Source organism: Chiloscyllium plagiosum, unplaced genomic scaffold, assembly GCF_037043375.1.
Source record: "Chiloscyllium plagiosum isolate Xiang-an unplaced genomic scaffold, Cpla_swu_hap1 HiC_scaffold_4, whole genome shotgun sequence".
NCBI lineage: Eukaryota > Metazoa > Chordata > Chondrichthyes > Orectolobiformes > Hemiscylliidae > Chiloscyllium > Chiloscyllium plagiosum.
In genome coordinates this window covers 147,570,391-147,591,216 of record NW_028270142.1, presented here as the reverse complement: position 1 = coordinate 147,591,216, position 20,826 = coordinate 147,570,391, and positions in this window count along the sequence as shown.

Below are 20,826 nucleotides of genomic sequence, written 5' to 3'. Positions count from 1 at the left end.
TCCAGCAACACATTTTCAGCTCTGATCTCCAGCATCTGCAGACCTCACTTTCTCCACATTCTGATATTTGCCTATTCTTGTTTTTAAAGAGAATGTAATTATAAGTACTAAAATATAGCTCAAAAATGCTTTAATTTGTAAGCCCATAATGATGAATTTGATTATAAACAACTGTGCATTGCTTGTGTATGATGTAATTGGGTGTATATTATTCATTTCTCTTTTATTCTCTGCCTGTCTCCAAGCAAGTGGTGAACCCTGTGTGATAAACAAGATAGTTACATTGGACAACTGTTGTGGTTCCATTCTGTAGCTCTTGTGGTGTAGTGACAGTGTCTCTACATCTGGCTTAGGAGACCCAGGTTCGAGGCCTACCTGCTCTAGAGTTGTGTCATGTCATATCAAATTGGTTAAAAACATTAATTAATTCCCAAAACAGTCAATTCGGAAGGGTTGATGGGGGAATTAAACAATACAGGTCAGTGATAAAATGGTGATAGATATTATTAGAGGTAGAAACTATCTTGGGTAATGCATTAGCAGCCCACTTTGTATGTGAGGTTTTAAATTCATATGCCGTGAACCAGGCTACCAGGTGTGTATGTAGTAGGCAACCGATCAGTTTTGGGGAGGTGACGGCATAGTCTCACTCGACTAGTAATCTAGAACTGGGACATGGGTCTGAATCCCATGACTGCAAATGGTGAAATTTGAATTCAATAAAAATTTGGAATGAAAAGCTAGCCTAATGGTGACCATGTTGTAAAAACCTACCTGATTCACTAATGTTCTTTAGGAATCTGCCATCCTTACCTGGTCTGGCCTACAAATGACTCCAAACCCCCAGCAATTTGGTTGACACTTAGGGTTAAGCAATAAATATTGGCCTAGCCAGGGACACCTACATTTCAAGAACTGAAACAAATAATGTTCACTCTGTTTCAATCACTGAGGCAAATTTCTATCTGTTAGGAAATCAACCCAAGACATTTCATAGGAAAATAGGAACAGATGTAAGCTATTTTGTTCTATGAGTCTGCTCCAACAAAATGTCATGGATTATGGCATACAGCTGTGGTCTTAGTTCCACAGTCATGTCTGTATCCTACAATCCTTGACTTCCTTGTCTGTTAAAAACTCATCCACTTATGCCTTGAATAATTTAAATGACACAAGTTCCACTGCTTTCTGAGAAAGGGAATTCCATAAGGCTTAAAAGGAAAATGCAGAGGCCAAACCATGGAAAAAAATAAGAAAGAATGACCAGTAGAGGTATCGAGGGTTATGAGGGAAATTGGATGTGAGGAATATCAAATCAGTCATGAAAGAACTTTATTAAGTTGTTAAGGCATGATCTCATCCACACAAAACCATGTGATAAACCCATTCTTTTCCAAATATAAATAGATTTTATCTCTCAGTACCTTTTCCAGCAACTTTCTCACCACTGACATCAGACTCACTGGTCTGTAGTTACCTGGAATATCTCTACTACCTTCTTGTACAGGGTATAAATTTCCAAAGAAATTGTAGGCATGTGTAGAAGCATTGTTGCCAGTGATACAGTAATCACCCCATACATGCAGGGGATACGTTCCATGACCTTCCACAGAAGCCCAAAACCACAGACAGGAGAGAACATATTCCTTCCAATGGGAAATTTACCTTCCCAGCAGCCTCCTGGTCCCTGGTTCCGCAAGGTTCCCTATAATATGTTCAGACTATAGGAAACTGCGGGTAACTGAAACTGCGGAAAACAATTCCGCAAAAACAGGGGTTGCCCTGTATTTTAGGACGAGGGTTTGAATCCCACAACATGAAATGGTGGAATCAGAATTCAATAAAATCCAAAATTAAAGTCTAATGATGACTGTAAGTTGTAGTAAATACCCATCTGTTTCACTAGTGCCCTTTAAGAAGGAAATCTGCTGTCATTACCTAGTCTGGCCCACATGTGATTCCAGGCCCTCAGTAATGTTGTTGATCCATAAGTGGCTTCTGAAACAGCTCAGCAAGCCACTCAGTTGTATCAACCGCTAAAAAGTCACTAAGTAGAAACAAACCAGACAGAATGCCTGGTACCAACCTAGATATTGAAGTCAAGAATGGAAAACAGCCCTATCAGGACTGCAAAGTTATTTTTATTAACATCTGAGGGCTAGTGCCAAAATTGGGACAATAGTCTCACAGACTAGTCAAGTAAAAATCTGACGTGGTCATACTCATAGAATCATACCTCAAAGACAATATCCCTGACAAGACCATCAACATCCCTTGGTATGTCCTGTCCCAGCAAGAGGACATGCCCTAATAGGTGATGAATGGCATTTGGAGTCCTCAACTTTGACTCAGGACCCCATGTCCCAATATTATATCAAACACAGGAAAGAAAGGAGTCAATCAGAATTGGGGAAAAACTTTCCACTGTTTGGAGTCATATCTGGCACGTAGGAAGATGATTGTGGTTTTTGGAGGTCAGTCGTCTCAGCTCCAAGATATCTCTACAGGAGTTCTTCAGGTTAGTGTCCTTGGTCCAATCATCTTCAGTTGTTTCATCAATGAACTTCCCTCCATCATAAGGTCAGAAGTGGGGATGTTCACCAATGATTACAACTGCTCAGCAACATTCATGGCTCCTGATACTGAAGCACGTCCAAATGCAGCAAGACTGAACAATATCCAGCTTTGGGCTGACAAGGAGCACTTGTGCAACACAAGTGCCAGGCAATGACCATCTCCAATAACAGAGAATCTGACCAACGCTCCTAAAAATGTCCATTGTCCCCTTATAACGGCTAAGTTGGACTTTTTTCCTTCATGCATTCATCAGATCTAGGCAATGGTGATTGGCCAGGATTTAATTCCCATCCTTGGCTGTCCTTGAGAAGGTGGTGGTGAGCTGCCTCCTGAACCATTGCAGTCTGTGTGCTGTCAGTAGACCAATATTATCTTTAGAGTGGAAATGCCAGGAGTTTGATCCAGTGACACTGAAGGAACAGTGATACATTTCCAAGTCAGATGGTGAATTGCTAATAGAGGAGCTTACAGTTGGAGGTATTCTGATGTATCTGTTGCCCCTATCCTTCTAGATGGAACTGGTCTTGGGTTTGGAAGATGGTTCCTAAGGAATTTTGGAGAATTTTGGCAATGCATCTCATAACTGATATATATTGCTGCTACTGAGCATCAATAGAGGAGGAAGTGGATGCTTGTGGATCTGATGCCAATCAAGCAAGCTGTTTTGTTCTATGTGGTGTCAAGCTTTTTGAGTGTTGTTGCAGCTGCACTCTGTTATGAACCAGACCAGACCCCCTCAAAATTTATAAAGGAGGTAGCAAAGAAAAACAAAGAACAAAGAAAATGTACAGCCCTCCAAGGCCCTCCAAGCCTAAGCCGATCCAAATCTACTGTCTAAACCTGTCGGTCAATTCCTAAACATCTGTACCCCTCTGCTCCCCACCTATTCGTGCATCTGTCCAGATGCACCTTAAATGAATCTACCGTGCCTGCCTCTATCACCTCTGCTGGCAATGTGTTCCAAATGCCCACTGCCCTCTGTGTGAAGTACTTGCCACGTTTATCCCCCTTAAACTTTCCACCTCTCATCTTGAAAGCGTGACCTCTCGTCATTGAATCCCTCACCCTGGGAAAAAGCTTGTCTCTATCCACCCTGTCTATACCCTTCATGATTTTGTAAACCTCAATCAGGTCCCCCTTCAATCTCCTTTTTTCTAATGAAAATAAACCTAACCTACTCAACCTCTCTTTATAGCTAGCACTATCCATATCAGGCAACATCCTCGTAAACCTTCTCTGCACCCTGTCCAAAGCGTCCACATCCTTTTGGTAATGTGGCACCCAGAACTGTACACAGTATTTTAAATGCGGCCGAACCAATGTCTTGTACAACTTTAACATGACTTGTCAGCTCTTATACTCAATACCCCGTCCAATGAAGGCAAGCATACTATATGCCTTCTTGACCACTCTATCCACCTGTGCAGCAACCTTCAGGGTACAATAGACCTGCACTCCCAGATCTCTCTGCCCATCAACTTTTCCCAAGGCTCTTCCATTCATTGTATAATTCGCTCTAGAATTAGTCTTGCCTAAATGCATCACCTCACATTTGTCTGGATTGAAAACCATCTGTGACTTTTCCGCCCAACTCTCCAGTCTTTTTATATCCTCCTGTATTCTCTGACAGTCCCTTATGCTTTCTGCTACTCCACCAATCTTTGTGTCATCTGCAAACTTGCTGATCATACCAACAGTGCCCTCTTCCAGATCATTTATGTATATCACAAACAACAGTGGCCCCAACACTGACCCCTGTGGAACACCACTGGTCACCTTCATTTCAAGAAACTCCCTTCAACTACTACTCTCTGTCTCCTGTTGCTCAACCAGATCTTTATCCACCTAGCTAGAACATCCTGCACACCATGTGACTTCACTTTCTCCATTAGTCTACAGTGGGGAACCTTATCAAATGCCTTACTAAAGTCCATGTATATGACATCCACAGCCTTTCCTTCATCTATCAGCTTGGTCACTTCCTCGAAGAACTCTATTAAGTTGGTAAGGCACTATCTCCCCCGCACAAAACCATGTTGCCTATCACTGATAAACTCATGTTTTTCTAAATATAAATAGATCCAATCCCTCAGTACCCTCTCCAGCAACTTTCCCACTACTGATGTCAGGCTCACCGGTCTGTAATTACGTGGAATATCCCTACTACCCTTCTTGTACAGGGGGACAACATGAACAACCTTCCAGTCCTCCAGCACCTCACCTGTATTTAAGGATGCCACAAAGATATCTGTCAGGGCCCCAGCTATTTCCTCTCTCGCCTCCCTCAGCAACCTGGGATAGATCCCATCCGGTCCTGGGGATTTGTCCACCTTAATAACCTCTAGCCTACCCAACACATCTTCCCTACTTATGTCAACGTGATCCAGACTAATCAAACTTCTATCTCTAATCTCAAGATTCATCATGTTCCTCTCCTCAGTGAACACTGATGCAAAGTAATCATTCAGAATCTCACCCATTCTCTCAGGCTCAACACACAGCCTTCCTTCATTATCCTTTAGTGGACCAATCCTTTCTCTAGTTACCCGCTTGCTTCTTATATAAGAATAAAATGCTTTGGGATTCTCCTTAATTCTGCTCGCTAAAGTTATTTCATAACCCCCTTTAGCATTCTTGATTCTTGGTTTAAGACTTGTCCTACTCTTCCGATGTTCCTCCAGGGCCCGTTCTGTTCTTAGCTGGCTAGACCTTATGTATGCTTCCCTTTTCCTCTTGGCTACAATTTCTCCTGTCATCCACGGTTCATAAATCTTGCCCTTCCGATCCTTTGCCTTCAACAGGACATGCCTATCCTGTACTACCATTAACCTATCTTTGAAAGCCTCCCACATCTCAAATGTGGACTTCCCTTCAAATAGCTGTGTCCAATCCACATTTCCCAGCTCCTGCCTAATTTTGATATAATTGGCCTTGGCCCAGTTTAGAACTCTTCCCTTAGGGTCACTCTCTTCTTTATCTACAAGTATTATAAAACTTACAGAATTGTGGTCATTCTTCCCAAATAAATCCCCCACCGCAACTTCTACCACCTGTCCTGGCTCGTTCCCCAGTTACAGGTCCAATATGGCCCCTTCCCTCGTCGGACTATTGACATACTGCTCTTAAAAACTCTCCTGGACGCTTCTTACAAATTCTACCCCATCCAGACCTTTGGCGCTAAGTGTATCCCAGTCAATGTTGGGAAAATTAAAATCTCCCATCACCACCACCCTGTTGCCTCTACATCTTTCCATAATCTGTTTACCTATTTGTTCTTCTACCTCATGCTCACTGTTGGGAGGCCTGTAATACAGCCCCAACAATGTAACTGCACCCTTCTTATTTCTCAGCTCCACCCATAATGCCTCAGTACCCAAGACCTGCATAGTGTCCTCCTTTAGCACAGCCGTGATATTGTCCCTGACCCCCCCTTTTTACTTCCCTCCCTGTCCTGTCTGAAACGTCTATATCCTGGAACATTCGGTTGCCAATCATCATGCCCTTCCTTCAACCAAGTCTCTGTGATTGCAATAATGTCATACTCCCAGCACCAATCCAAGCCCCAAGTTCATCTGCCTTACACACTATACTCCTTGCATTTAAGTAGATGCATTTCAGGCCACCAGTTCTTTTGCACTCATCTGCTCTCTGCCTACTCTTCCCTTTTACTTGTGCTATCTTCATAATTCTTACAGTCTCCAGTCTCCATCTCACTGCCTACTTGTTTTCTCTTCTGGTTCCCAGTCCCCTGCCAGTAGCCTAGACCCTAAATCTTTCTTACTTTAAAGATAAATGCGTGGTGCTTTGTTCCAGATACAATTCAATTGGTCAAACTACTCATAGTTAAACAAAAACACAATTTAGTCAAACACCATACAACAGAAGAAAGACGAAAATTGTATTGGAAAATTTAACAGCATAATAGATTATTTACTACTAAACGGTAACTGTTCCAATATTACTATCTACATCCCATAGACACACCCTTGGCAAAAGGCAAATTCTGAAAACAGAATTGTCTCACATGCAACTCCAGCAGACCAGCAGGAAAAACATCCAGAAAACTCAAAGCGAGTGTAGCAGCCAGAGAGATTCAGTGCCTTCAAATCCTGCTGAGACCCCAACAACTGTTGCTGAAAACACTAAAAATCTTGGTTGTCTGAGAGCTCAACCCCATCCATTCAGGCTTCTTCTACTGTTCCAACCTTTTAAAAAAATTAAGGCCTCACAAGTTGTTTATTCTAGTGGTTTTGTTAGATTGCTCAGCACCTCTGCCTCAAAATCTCTCTTCAAAAATAAACTGGACAAAATAACCTCTTAAAGTCACAGCATCGTCATAACTCACACAGACAAGGGAATATTCCATCATGCTCCTCACTTGTGCCTTCTGAATGGTGGACAGGCTTTGGGGACTCAGGAGGTGAGTTACACTTTGCAGTATTCCTTGCTTCTGACCTGCTCTTATAGCTATTGTATTTACATAGTGAGTCCAGTTGAGTCTCTGGTCAATGGTACCCCAGAATGGTAATATTGCAGGATTGTAAAAGTGTTTAAAGCATGTCACATTTAATAATATGTCTATGTTCTTACATTCAAGATCCCTCAAGCACTGGAAATAGTCTGTATTTATGTATTTTGTCCCATTATTTCAAATTTTAAATACTCAAATAATCAGGCAACCTCCACCTTGGCGCTCTCCCGAACAAACCCCTTGAGTTGGAGCACACGCAGAAATATTTTTTCCTCCAAATGTTTTGGTTGAAGTAGCATTTCTCCACAAACAAGATTAAGCATTAAGGCGTTAAACTATGGGAGTGGTTAATGCTAATAGTGGAAAGATTCCAACTATGAACAGGACTATCATCATCTGCAAAAGAATTCAAAGAAAACCCAGATCATAATTTTGGATGTGCCAATTAACTTGGGCTATAAACATCCAGGAATGGAAACAGCAAACCTGTCTGCTGACAGGTTATTATGAAATGTTTATGTCAGTTACAAATGTCTTACACCCTCAGGACATCTGCAGGAGTTCCTCAGCACAACCATGATCTTTCTGCCGTCATCAGGTCAGAAATGTGGATATCCGCTAATGACTGAACAATGTTCAGTGCCATGTGCAACTCCTTAGATACTGAAGCAGTCCATTTCCAAATGTAGCAAGACCTGGACTACATAGGCAGACAAGCAGCAACTGACGTGAATGCTTCATAAGTGCTCAGCAATAACTATCTCTAATAAGAGACAATCTAAATATCGCCCCTTGACATTCAATGGTATTGATATCATTCAATTTCTCCCCTACAAACCAGAACAACAAAAACAGAAATTATTGGAAAAAATCAGTAGGTCTATCAGCATCCATGGAGAGAAAGCAGAATTAATGTTTTGGATCCAGAGACCCTTCTTCAGAACTGATTATAGGTGGGAAAAGTTGGGTATATGTAATAAAGTAGGAGAAAGTGAGGACTGCAGATGCTGGAGATCAGAGCTTAAAAATGTGTTGCTGGAAAAGCGCAGCAGGTCAAGCAGATCAAAGGAGCAGGAGATTCGACGTTTCGGGCATAAGCCCTTCTTCAGGAATCAGGATTCCCGAAGAAGGGCTTATGCCCGAAACGTTGATTCTCCTGCTCCTTTGATGCTGCCTGACCTGCTGCGCTTTTCCAGCAACACATTTTTAAGCTATATGTAATAAAGAAGGGATGAAAGGAGGGGGAAGGAGTAAATGATAGGTGGAGATGGAGCCCAAAGAGAGAGAAACACAGTTGGACAGACAAAGGAATGTGTAAAGGTCAGTCTGGGAGAATGAGTAGCTGCTGATGGAGACCATTAGTGGCCGATAATGGGTTGTTTGTGGTAGCAAACCATGTGAGATACAGCCTTGTGTGGAGGTTGGGATAAAGACATAGGAGAAGGCTGCTCAGGCCCTAAAATTGTTGAACTCAATATTGAGTCCAGAAGACTGCAGAGCTCTCAAGCAGAAAATGAAGTGTTGTTCTTCTAGCTTGTGCTGAGCTTCACTGGAGCAATGCAACAAACTTTAGACAGAGATGTTGTCCAGGGAAGTTGGTTGTGTGTTGAAATGGCAGGCAACAGGAGGCTCAGGGTCATTTTTGTGGACAGAATGTAGGTGTTCTGCAAAGCAGTTTCCCACTCTCTGCTTTTTCTCCCCAAAGTAGATGAGATTGTAGAGGAGATGGTCAGACAAGAGTTAGAGTATTCTGAGCAATTTTGGGCCTCTGACCTCAGGAAAGATGTGTTGACCCTGGAGCAGGTCAAGGAGGAGGTTCACGAGAATGGTCCCAGGAATGAAAGACTTTACATATGAGGAACATTTGAGGACACTGGGACTATACACAATGGAGTTTAGAAGGACGAGGGAGGATCTGATTGAACCTTTAAGTTAACTGAATGGCCTGGGCAGAGTGGACCTTGGAAAGATGTTTCTATTAGCAAGAGAGATGAGGACCTCAGGGTACAGGCTTAGAGTAAAGGGAAGACCTTTTAGAACAGAGATAAGGAGAAACTTCTTTAGCTCGAGAGTGGTGAATCTATGGAATTCATTACCACAGAAGGCTGTGGAGGCCAGGTCATTGAGTATATTTAAAACTGAGATAGATAAGTTCTTGATTGCCAAGGGGATCAAAGGTTATGAGGAGAAAACGGGAAAATGGGGTTGAAAAACCTATCAGCCATGATTGAATTGCAGAACAGACTCAATGGGTGGAATGATCTCATTTCTGCTCTTATGTCTTATGGTCTGATTGCTTTGTGAGCAACAAATCATTTGGACTAGATTGAGTGAAGTTCAGGTAAATTGTGCTTCTCCTGGAAGGTGTGCCTGGAGCCTTGGATATTGAGGAGGAAGGAAGTAAGGAGGGAGGAAGTTATATCTTCTGTGATTGCATGGCAAGGTGCTGTGGGGGATGTTGGGAGTGTAGGAGTGGACTCAGAAGCAATAGTCTCTGTAAAGGGATGACAAGTGGGGGGGAGGGGAATATATGATGGCAGTGGCATCCTGCTGGAGGCTGATGATACGTTGGACGTGGATGCTGGAGAGATGGTAGGTGAGGACAAGGAACTCTCTCGCTGTTGTGGGTGGGAAGAGACGGGGTGAGGGCCAAAGACACGAGATGGATCGGACATGTCTGACAGCCCTGTTAGCAAAAGTGGTGGGGAATCCTCAGTTGAGGAAGAAGGTGGACATTTCGGAGGCTCCCTTGTCGAAGTTAGCATTGTTGGAACAGATGCGATGGAGTCTTTATAGGAAGCGGGATGGGAGAATGTATAGTCAAGATACCTGTGGGAATCGGTGGGTCTGTAATGGGTATTGGTGACCAGGTTAACCCCAGAAATGGTAACAGAGAAGTTGAGGAAAGGAAGGGAGGAGTCAGTAGTTAGTACTGCTGCCTCACAATGCCAGGGACCTGGGTTCAATTCCCGCCTCAGGCAATTGTCTGTGTGAAGTTAGCACATTCTCCTCATGTCTGCGTGGGTTTCCTCCAAATGCTCCCACAGTCAAAAGATGCACAGGTTAGGTGGATTGGCCATGCTCAACTACCCCATAGTGTCCAGGGATGTGTAGGCTACGTGGATTACCTGTGGGAAAAATGTAAGGGTACAGGGATAGGGTAGGGGTCTGGGTGGGATGCTCTTCAGAGCGATGGTGTGGACTCGATGGGCTGAATGACCTGCTTCCACACTGTAGGGATTCCATAATTACAAAGTGGACCAGATGAAGGTGACAGCAGGTGGTAATTGGAAGTGAAATGGATAAAAGTTACCAATTTTGGATGAGAGAAGGAAGCAGCACCAATTAAGTCATCGATGTATTGGAGAAAGAGCTGTGGGTGCCACCTGGAGTAGGACTGGAACAAGGAAAGGTTCACGTACCCCACAAAGAGACAGGCATAACTGGGGCCCATACAGCTATCCGTGGTCATCCCTTTGACATGAAGGAAGTGTGAGAACTTAAATGAGAAGTTGTTCAAAGTGAGGGCAAACTTGGCCAGGCGAAGGAGGGAGGTGGCGGATGGGGACAGTTCAGGCCTTTTTTTCCAGGATCCAGCAGAGAGCTGTGAGACCATCCTAATGAGGGATGGACATGTAAAGGGATTGCATATCCATGGTGACAAGGAAATAGCTAGTGCCCGCAAACTGCAAATTTTGAAACTGACATAAAAGCATCAAAAGAATAGCGGATGAATGCGGGAAGGGACTGGACAAGGGAAGAAAAAATTGAGACAAGGTAGAAAGTGATGAGTTCAGTGGGGCAGGAGCAGGCAGTAACAATGCATCTGGACAATCCTGTCTGGGTAGTCTGGACATTCTAGGATGAAATTGAGACCTTGCTGAATACAGAACATTCAGAGGGCAGAAGATCAGAAGGGACTGGAGATGAGGGAAAGAAGATAGGGTTGGGAGAGGGAATGCAATCATAGGGAAAGGGAGTGAAAGAAGGTTGAATATCTCTAAGTTGTTGCATCTTAGGTTTTTTAATGCCTGAAAAGAAAAGAAAACGTTTATTGTTAAAACATCGAATTTGTCAAGAGGATGAAATGGAACTGGGGCGGGGAAGCTGGCAGGGTAGCTCTGAGCCAGTGTGAGACGGTGTCAATGGAGAAGATGTGCATATGGTGATGCATGGTGTTATGGACCAGGCCAGACCCCTCAAAACATTTCAAGAAAGTAGCCCAGACCCTAACTTTTTTAGTTTTCTTAAGCAGATGCAAAGTGGAAATTCCAGGAGAAATAACACAGGTCAAACCACTTAGTTTTAAACAAAAGAGAATCTATTTACAAGCTTACTGAATAAAACACAAACAACAGAAACAGTATCGCAAATAACTTAACCTTTCTGAAAACCCAACAGATCATCCCAACTTACTGATGCTGTTCCAACTACTTGCAACAATCCCCATAAACGCCCCTCAGCACAAAAGGTAAAATCAAACACAGGGTCTTACAGGAGAGACGTCAGAGAGAGAGGACCAGACTGGACCTGCTTCTTTGGGTCCAGCAGCTTTTTTCACACTACTGTTAAAAACCAATCCAAACCAGAGAAAAACTGAGCTGGGAAAACTGGCCACTCCCCTTTCAGTGTACAAATGTTTTTTTTAATGTGAAAGCCTGCTGCCTGAGGCAGTAGCTGTTAGCTATAAACAAATTGGTCCTGAAACCCTTCAACCCCAGACTTCTCAGAGTCTGTGTTGTTTACAACTTCTCTGAAAAAAAAGCCAAAGGCTGCATAACCTTGTTAAAGGAGTCATAATGGCACTGAGTGTGAATATCAGGATACAGTGAGAGCTACTGTCTGAGCATCATTGTATGTCATGGAGATACCTATGATCCTGGGTGGATTCAAAACATAAAGGATGAAACTTAAGGTGGAATTCAAGTGGGGTCAGTCTGAGCCAGAGGCAGTCAATGAGGAATGCGATGTGGTCGTGAAAGCAGGTTTTAGCAAATACTTATTAAACACCAGGCATAACGACAAAAGTAATGAAAGAAAAAAGATTGAAATCGAATCCTGTAGGAGAGAGGAGCAGAGTTTCTTCAAATTGGGCATACATGGAAGGGATATGGCAGTGGGTTAAACACTCTCGCTCAATATCCTGGAGCTTAACATTAGCCAGAAACTGAACTAGACTCTCCATATAGTCTAGCCATTCCTGAAGAAGGGCTTATGCCCGAAACGTCGATTCTCCTGCTCCTTGGATGCTGCCTGACCTGCTGCGCTTTTCCAGCAACACATTTTTCAGCTCTGATCTCCAGCATCTGCAGACCTCACTTTCTCCTACTTTTAATGGACCCCAACATAACCCCTTATACTTCTCTCACCACCCACTCCCCCAGTCATAGAATTCCCACAGTACCGATAGAGGCCAATTGACTCATCAAGTCTGCACTGATCTTTCAAAGAGGATCCCACCCAGACCTATTCCTGTAACCCTGCATTAACCATGGCTAATCCACCCAGCCTACACATCGCAGGACACTCTTGGGCAATTTAGTACAACCTTCCAATACCTGAGTCTGACTCTGGATCCGCCCCCTTGCCAATATCACTTCCCATTTTGACGTGAATGTTCTCTGTGCCATCCTCAGAACATCACTATTGATAGCACCAAACCTATCCAGTAGATTTATCATTATTTTAGGTAATCAGGGAGAGGCAGCATGGATTTATCATTGGTAGATCATGTCTGACAAATCTTTTTTGAAGTGACTAAGGTAGTGGATAGGGGAATGTTTATGGATGTTGTTCATGTGGACTTCTAGAAAGCCTTTGATAAAATCCCAGATAAGTGACTGCTAACTAAAGTAGAAGCCCACAGAAATGAGGACAAATTACTGACATGGCTGGAAAATTGGTTGAGTGGCAGGCAACAAAAAGTAGGAATAATGGGTGGGTACTGTTGCTTCACTAAACCAATTTCCCAGCCTCCTAAAGTCCACAGATGTGCAAGTGAGGTGGATTAGCCATGGTTAATGCAGGGTTACAGAGATAGGTCTGGGTGAAATACTTTTCAAAGGATCGGTGCAGCCAATTGATCTCTATCTGCATTCTATGATATTGATTCCATGATGGTGGGGAATGGGTTTTTAAAAATTCATTCATGGGATGAGGGTATCACTAGCTAGGCCAGCATTTATTGCTCATCCCATAGGGCATTGATCTGAGTCTGGAGTCACATGTAAGCCAGACCAGGTAAGGCTGGCAGTCTCGATTCCATAAAGAAAATTAGTGAACCAGATGGGTTTTTCCAACAATTGACAATGGATTCATGGTCATCGTTAGATTCTTAATTCCAGATTTTCACTGAATTCAAATTTCACCATCTGTCGGGCAGGATTCAAATCTGGGTCCCCAGAACATTACTTGAGACTCCTGATTAACAGTCCAGTGATAATACTACTAGGCTATTGCCTCCCCGAGGTAATGTTGGTGTCCATTAAAAGTAATGTGGGTTACATGTTGAATGTTGAATGGTGTGGGAAGAAGGATGAGTTCTTATTGTTTACCAACAAATGCTGCAAGGCTAACAATAGGTATCACCTGAGGCGAAAGCTGGTCTGGATATGGATATTAAGGGAAAACACCATTGAAGACAGGCAGTACTGTAGCACATCATCACATCCAGAGAAGAACAAACTATTAACAGTCGTCCAGGAGATGGTTATAGAGATAAAGTCATAAAGTCAAGCAGCATAGAAATAGCCCTTTGGCCCACAATGTCTATGCCAGCCGACATACACCAAACTAGACTATTCCCAGGATGTGGGTTTGCTCGCTGAGCTGGAAGATTCAGTTTCAGATGTTTTGTGCCCATTTTCTATTTATATGTTTGGGTTTCCTTGGGTTAGTGATGTTATTTCCTGTGGTGACATCATTTCCTATTGTGATGTGATATCCTGTTCTTTTTGTCGCGGGGTGGTAAATGGGATCCAAGTCAATGTGTTTGTTGATAGAGTTTCGGTTGGAATGCCATACTTCTAGGAATTCTCGTGGATGTCTCTATTTGGCTTGTCATACGATGGATGAGTTATTCCAGTTGAAGTGGTGTCCTTCCTCATCTGTGTGTAAAGATACTAGTGAGAGTGGGTCATTTTTATGGTTAGTTGATGTTCATGTATTCTGGTGGCTAGTTTGCAGCCTGTTTGTCCAATGCAGGAGACATGAACATCAACTAGCCACAAAAAGACATAACCCACTCTCACTAGTATCCCTACATACAGATAAGGAAGGACACCACTTCAACTGGGACAACACATCCATCCGAGGTCAAACCAAACAGAGACATGCTCAAGAATTCCCAGAAGTATGGAATCCAAAACTCTATCAACAAACACATTGACTTGGATCCCATTTACCACCCACTGAGAAAAAGAACAGAAAATGACATCACCATAGTAAATGATGTCACCACAGGAAATGACATCACCAACGCAAGGAAACTCAAACATAGTGCTTCATTCGGAGGCTTACTCAAAATGTCACCTAGTGTGGTGACGAAACGTCTAAAAGTGCACCTTCCAGCTCAGCGAGCAAACCTACATGGGGGTGGGATCAAAGCTACATACCTGAGAGGGGGGCAGTTGTAGATGGGGCAGTGACAGGATGTAGTAAATCTATCAGGAAGGTTTCTCACGTGATGAAACAAAGGGATCGGCTAAAGTGTGTCTGCTTTAATGCAAGGAGTGTCCGAAATAAGAGTGACGAACTTAGAGCATGGATCAGGTCTTGGTGCTATGATGTTATGGCCATAACAGAGATGTGGGTTTCACAGGGGCAGGAATGGTTGCTAGATGTTCCAGGGTTTACAATGTTTAGAAAGAACAGGGAGGGTGGAAAAAGAGGAGGGGTGTAGCATTGCTAATCAGAGAGTGCATCATAGCTAAAGAAACAAAGGTTGTTGAGGAAGGTTTGTCTACTGAGTCAGTATGAGTGGAGGTTAGGAACAGCAAGGGAACAGCCACCGCATTGGGGGTTTTCTACAGACCCCCTAATAGCAGTAGGGGGATTGAAGATCTCATAGGCCGGTAGATTTTGGAAAAATGCAGATGTAGCAGGGTTGTTGTTATTGGTGATTTCAACTTTCCCAATATCAACTGGAATCTCCTTAGTGAAGATGGTTTGGATGGAGCCGTTTTTGTCAGGTGTGTTCAGGAGGGTTTCCTTACTCAGTATGTAGACAGGCCAATGAGGGGAGAGGCCATTTTGGATTTGGTCCTTGGCAAAGAGCCAGGACAGGGGTCAGATCTCGCGGTGGGAGAACACTTTGGTGATAGTGACCACAACTGCCTCACATTTACCATAGCCTTGGAGGGGGAAAGGAGCAGTTACTGAGGGAAGATATTTAATTGGGGAAAAGGAAATTATGACGCTATCAGACATGAGTTGGGAAGTACAGACTGGGAGCAATTGTTCCACAGAAAGGGCACAGCAGACATGTGGAGACTATTTAAGGAGCAGTTGTTGCGAGTGACACACAAATTTGTTCCTCTGAGACAGGTAAGAAGGGGTAAGATTAAGGAACCTTGGATGACAAGAACAGAGGAGCTTCTCGTCAAAAGGAAGAAGGCAGCTTACGTAAGGTGGAGAAAGAAGGATCTAGCACACCTTTAGAGGATTACAGGCTTGCTAGAAAGGAGCTCAGGAATGGACTGAGGAAAGCCACAAGGGAGCACGAAAAAGGCTTGGCAAGAAGGTTTAGGGAGAACCCAAAAGCATTTTGCTCATACGTGAGGAATATGAGAATGATCAGGGAGAAGGTAGGGCCGATCAGGGATGGCAGAGGGAACTTGTGCATGGAGTCTGAGCAGATAGGGGAAGCCCTAAATGAGTGTTTTGCTTTAGTTTTCAGGAAGGAAAGGGACCTTGTTGTGAATGAGAACTTTGAGGAGCTGGGAACACGCTTGGACAGATCAAGATTGATGAAGTTGATGTGCTGGAAAGTTTGGAAAACATTAAGATTGATAAGTCCCCAGGGCCAGACCAGATTTATCCTAGGCAGCTCCAGGAAGCGAGAAAGGAGGTTGCTAAGCCGTTGGCGAAGACTTTTGCTTCCTCACTCTCCATTGGAGTCGTACCGGAGGATTGCAAGGAGGCGAATGTTGTTCCTCTTTTCACGAAGGGTAATAGGGAAATCCCTGGCAATTACAGACCAGTCAGTCTCACGTCTGTGGTCAGCAAGGTTTTGGAAAGAATTCTGAGGAATAGGATTTATGACTATTTGGAAAAGCATAGCGTGATTAAAGGCAGTCAGCATGGCTTTGTGAGGGGCAGGTCATGCCTCACTAATCTTACTGGGTCAATCCCTCGAACTCAGCACCGCCTCCCTAACCTGCAATCATCTTCCTGACCTCTCCGCCCCCACCCCACTCCGGCCTATCACCCTCACCTTGACCTCCCTCCACCTATCGCATTTCCAAAGCCCCTCCCCCAAGTCCCTCCTCCCTACCTTTTATCTTAGCCTGCTGGACACACTTTCCTCATTCCTGAAGAAGGGCTTATGTCCAAAACGTCGATTCTCCTGTTCCGTGGATGCTGCCTGACCTGCTGCGCTTTTCCAGCAACACATTTTCAGCTCTTTGAGGAGATGACAAGACAGATCAACAAAGGTCGAGCAGTGGATTTGGTGTATATGGACTTCAGCAAAGCATTTGATAAGGTTCCCCATGGTAGTCTCATTCATAAGGTCAGGAGGTATGGGATACAGGGAGATTTGGCTATCTGGATTCAGAATTGGTTGGCTGACAGAAGGCAGAGATTGGTTGTAGATGGAAAGTATTCTGCCTGGAGTTCAGTGTTGAGTGGAGTCCCGCAGGGCTCTGTTCTTTGTAATTTTTATGAATGACTTGGATGAGGAGGTTGAAAGGTGGGTTAGTAAATTTGCAGATGACACAAAGTTGGAGGGGCCATTGATAGTATCGAGGGCTACTGCAGGCTGCAGCGCGACACAGACAGGATGCAGAGCTGGGCTGAGAAATGGCAGATGGAGTTCAACCTGGATAAATGCGAAGTGGTGCATTTTGGAAGGTGGAACTTGAATGCTAAATATAGGATTAAAGACAGGATTCTTGGCAGTGTGGAAGACTGTACATAGATCCCTCAAAGTTGCCACCCAAGTGGATAGGGTTGTTAAGAAAACATCTGGTGTTTTGGCTTTCATTAACGGGGGGGGATCAAGTTTAGAAGCCGTAAGGTTTTGCTACAGCTCTACAAGTCCCTGATAAGACCACACTTGGAATATTGTGCCCAGTTCTGGTCGCCCTACTATAGGAAAGATACAGAGGCTTTGGAGAGGATGCAAAGAAGGTTTACCAGGATGCTGCCTGGACTGGAGGGCTTCTCTTATGAAGAGAGGTTGACTGAGCTCGGACTTTTCTCTCTGGTGAATTTATACGACATTCTGTGTCCTATGATCCTGCCCCACTAGCTACCTGATGAAGGAGCAGTGCTCTGAAAGCTTGTACTTCCAAATAAACCTGTTGGACTATAACCTGGTGTTGTGTGATTTTCAAAGAAGATACATGGGAACATCACTGCTTCAAGTTCCCCTCCAAGCCACTCATCATCCTGACTTGGAAATATATTGTCATTGTTTTCACTGTTGTTGGATCAAAATCCTGGTAAATTTGTGCAGTGCATCTCCCTTGTGAGTCAACTTACAGCATGTGGACTTCAGCAATTCAAGAAGGCAGGCTACCAGCACCTCCCCAAGGGCAACTAAGGATGGGCATTAAAATGCTGGCTAGCCAGCAATGCCCACATTCCACGAGTCAATTAAAAAATTACAATTGTATCTTCAACTCTACCAGCTCCTGGCACATTCAGCTATTCAGCACCTCACCTCTGACCTCTAAATCAGATACTCAACTAAAATGGTGAGCAAGGCCATGAGGATACCATAAGAAACAGTCACCAAAATTTGTCAGATTGCTTGTCTGGACACATAGGAACATGGATTTGGTAGGAACTCTGTCAGTGACCCTTAATTTCTATGCCAACAATGGCTTCCAGAGCACAAGAGGTAACATGTGGCATCTCATTATGGGTACTTAAGGGAGGGACTGATGCCAGGTATTTTATCCACTTCACCAACTGTTGAAGACTTCTGAACTTTCCCTCCATTTAGAAAATAGTTCATGCCTCTATTCTTCCCACCAAAGTGCATGAGCTCACACTTTCCCACGTTGTACTCCATCTGCTACTTCTTTGCCCACACTCCTAACCTCTCCAAATCCTTCTGCAGCCTTCTCATTTCCTCAAAGCTACCTGTCCCTCTACCTATCTTTATATCCATGATGGTGCAATCACAACATTTAAAAGGCATCCAGATGGTTATATGAATAGAAAGGGTTTAAAGGGATGTGGGCCAAGTGTTGGCAAATGGCACTAGATTCATTTAGGATATCTGGTTGGCAATGAATGAGTTAGACTGAAAGGTTAGTATCCATGCTGTACATCTCTATGACTCTGTGTGGAGGTGCCAGTGTTGGACTGGGGTTGACAAAGTTAAAAAACACACAACTCCAGGTTATAGTCCAACAGGTTTATTTGGAAGTACAAGCTTTTGGAGCGCTGCTCCTTAGGCAGGTAGCTCGTCACTAGTAATCTGGTGATCTGTGATTTTTAACTTTATCTTTGTGTCATCTGCAAACAAACCCAGAATGCCCTCAGTTCCTTCATTTAGATCATTAATGTATAAAGTGAAAAGTTGTGGTCCCAACACTGAGCCTTGTGGAACACTACTGGTCACCGGCTGCCATCTTGAGAAGGACCTTGTTCTCCCCACTCTCTGCTTTCTGCCAGATAGCCAATCTTCTATCCATGCTAGCACCTTGCCTCTGACACCATGGGTCCTTTAACTTTCTCAGTAGCCTCCTGTATGGCACCTTGTCAAAAGTCTTCTTGAAGTCCAGGTAGATAACATCCATTGGCTCTTTTTGATCCAACCTGTTTGTTTCTTCCTCAAAAGTTTCAAGCAGATTTATCAGATATGACCTCCTACTGATGAAGCCATGCTCACTTTGCCCTATTTTTTGATATACTTTCAAGTATTCAGAAATCTCATCCTTCACAATGGATTCCTGGATCTTACCCGAGACTGAGGTTAGACTAATTGGTCTGTAATTTTCCATCTTTTGCCTTACACTCTTTTTTTTTAACAAGAGTCGGAAAAATATTGAATGAGAGGGCATAGATTTAAAGTGCTGTGCAAAGAAGCAAGGATGATGTGAGTCATCGAGTAGTTAGGGTCTGGAAATGTGGTGGAGGCAGATTCAACTGAGGCATTCAAGAGGGCATTGGATGATCATTTGGATAGAAATAGTGTGCAAAGGTATAGGGACAAAAGAAGGAGGTTGACACTGATTAATAATGCTCATTTGAAGAGCTGGCATAGGTGCAATGAGGCAAATAGTCTCCTTCTGTACCGTAACAATTCTGTGATTCACCAGGATGTTGCCTGGGCTGGAGCATTTCAGCTATGAAGAGAGGTAAAAACAATGACTGCAGATGCTGGAAACCAAATTCTGGATTAGTGGTGCTGGAAGAGCACAGCAGTTCAGATAGCATCCGAGGAGCAGCGAAATCGACGTTTTGGGCAAAAGCCCTTCATCAGGAATGCAGCTGTATTCCTGATGAAGGGCTTTTGCCCAAAACGTCGATTTTACTGCTCCTCAGATGCTGCCTGAACTGCTGTGCTCTTCCAGCACCAGCTATGAAGAGAGACTAGAGAGGCTGGGGTTGTTTTCAATAGAACAGTGAAGCCTGAGGGGTCACCTGATTGAGACATACAAAGTCTGAGGAGGATATACATGGTAGGTAGGGAGAAACGTTTCTTGCTAGTAGAGGGATGAATAACCAAGAGATACAATTTTAAGGCAAGGAGCAGGGGGTTTAGAGGAAATTTAAGAAAAAACATTTTCACCCAGAGAGTGTATGTATGTAGAACTCTCTGTTTGAAAGGGTGGTGGAAGCAAGAACCCTGAAGACCTTTAAGAAATATTTGGATGAGCACTTCAAATGCCAGAGCAAATAAGGTTATGGACCAAGTGCTGAAAATGGGATTAGAATAGTTGAACATCTAATGACTTGTGTAGACATGATTACTAAAGGGCCCTATTTCTGAACTGTAAGAGCAATGGAACCACATTAGTCCTACTGAACTCAGCCTCACATGGTGTTGTGTGTATAGCCATGAGTCTGTTGAAATCAATTGTTCTAACCATGCTGCAAAGCTATTATATGGTTGCCTGTGGAGATTCTCTGGGTGTACTGGATTTACAGCAGAGCACTCAGTTAAACCTGTTAAAATTGTAAATGATAATCCCATCAAAGTACTGGAACTTACAAATATGGTAATCATACAGACAAGGCCTGAGAAAACCTCCAGGTGCAATGGAAGATAAGGTTACAGGTGAAATGAGAAGCTTTGTTGATGGACAGGTAACAAATAAGAAAGAAGACGAGTTCAAATCCCTGCACCTTTTTGCTGATATTTCACTGAGTGAGGCATTTGATCTGTTTCACAGGGTGTTTGGCTGAAATTTTAAACATCTAATGACATAGGAAGTTAATTGCATTCCTCTGAGCTTCCTGCAATTGATAATTAACATTCTTCTTGTGACTTGGCAGTTTTATCTAACATGGTGCACACAAATCTGAATTACCTTAAACCATTACATTTCAACAACTGACAACATTTATTACTAAGGTTTACTCACAAAGAATCTCTAATG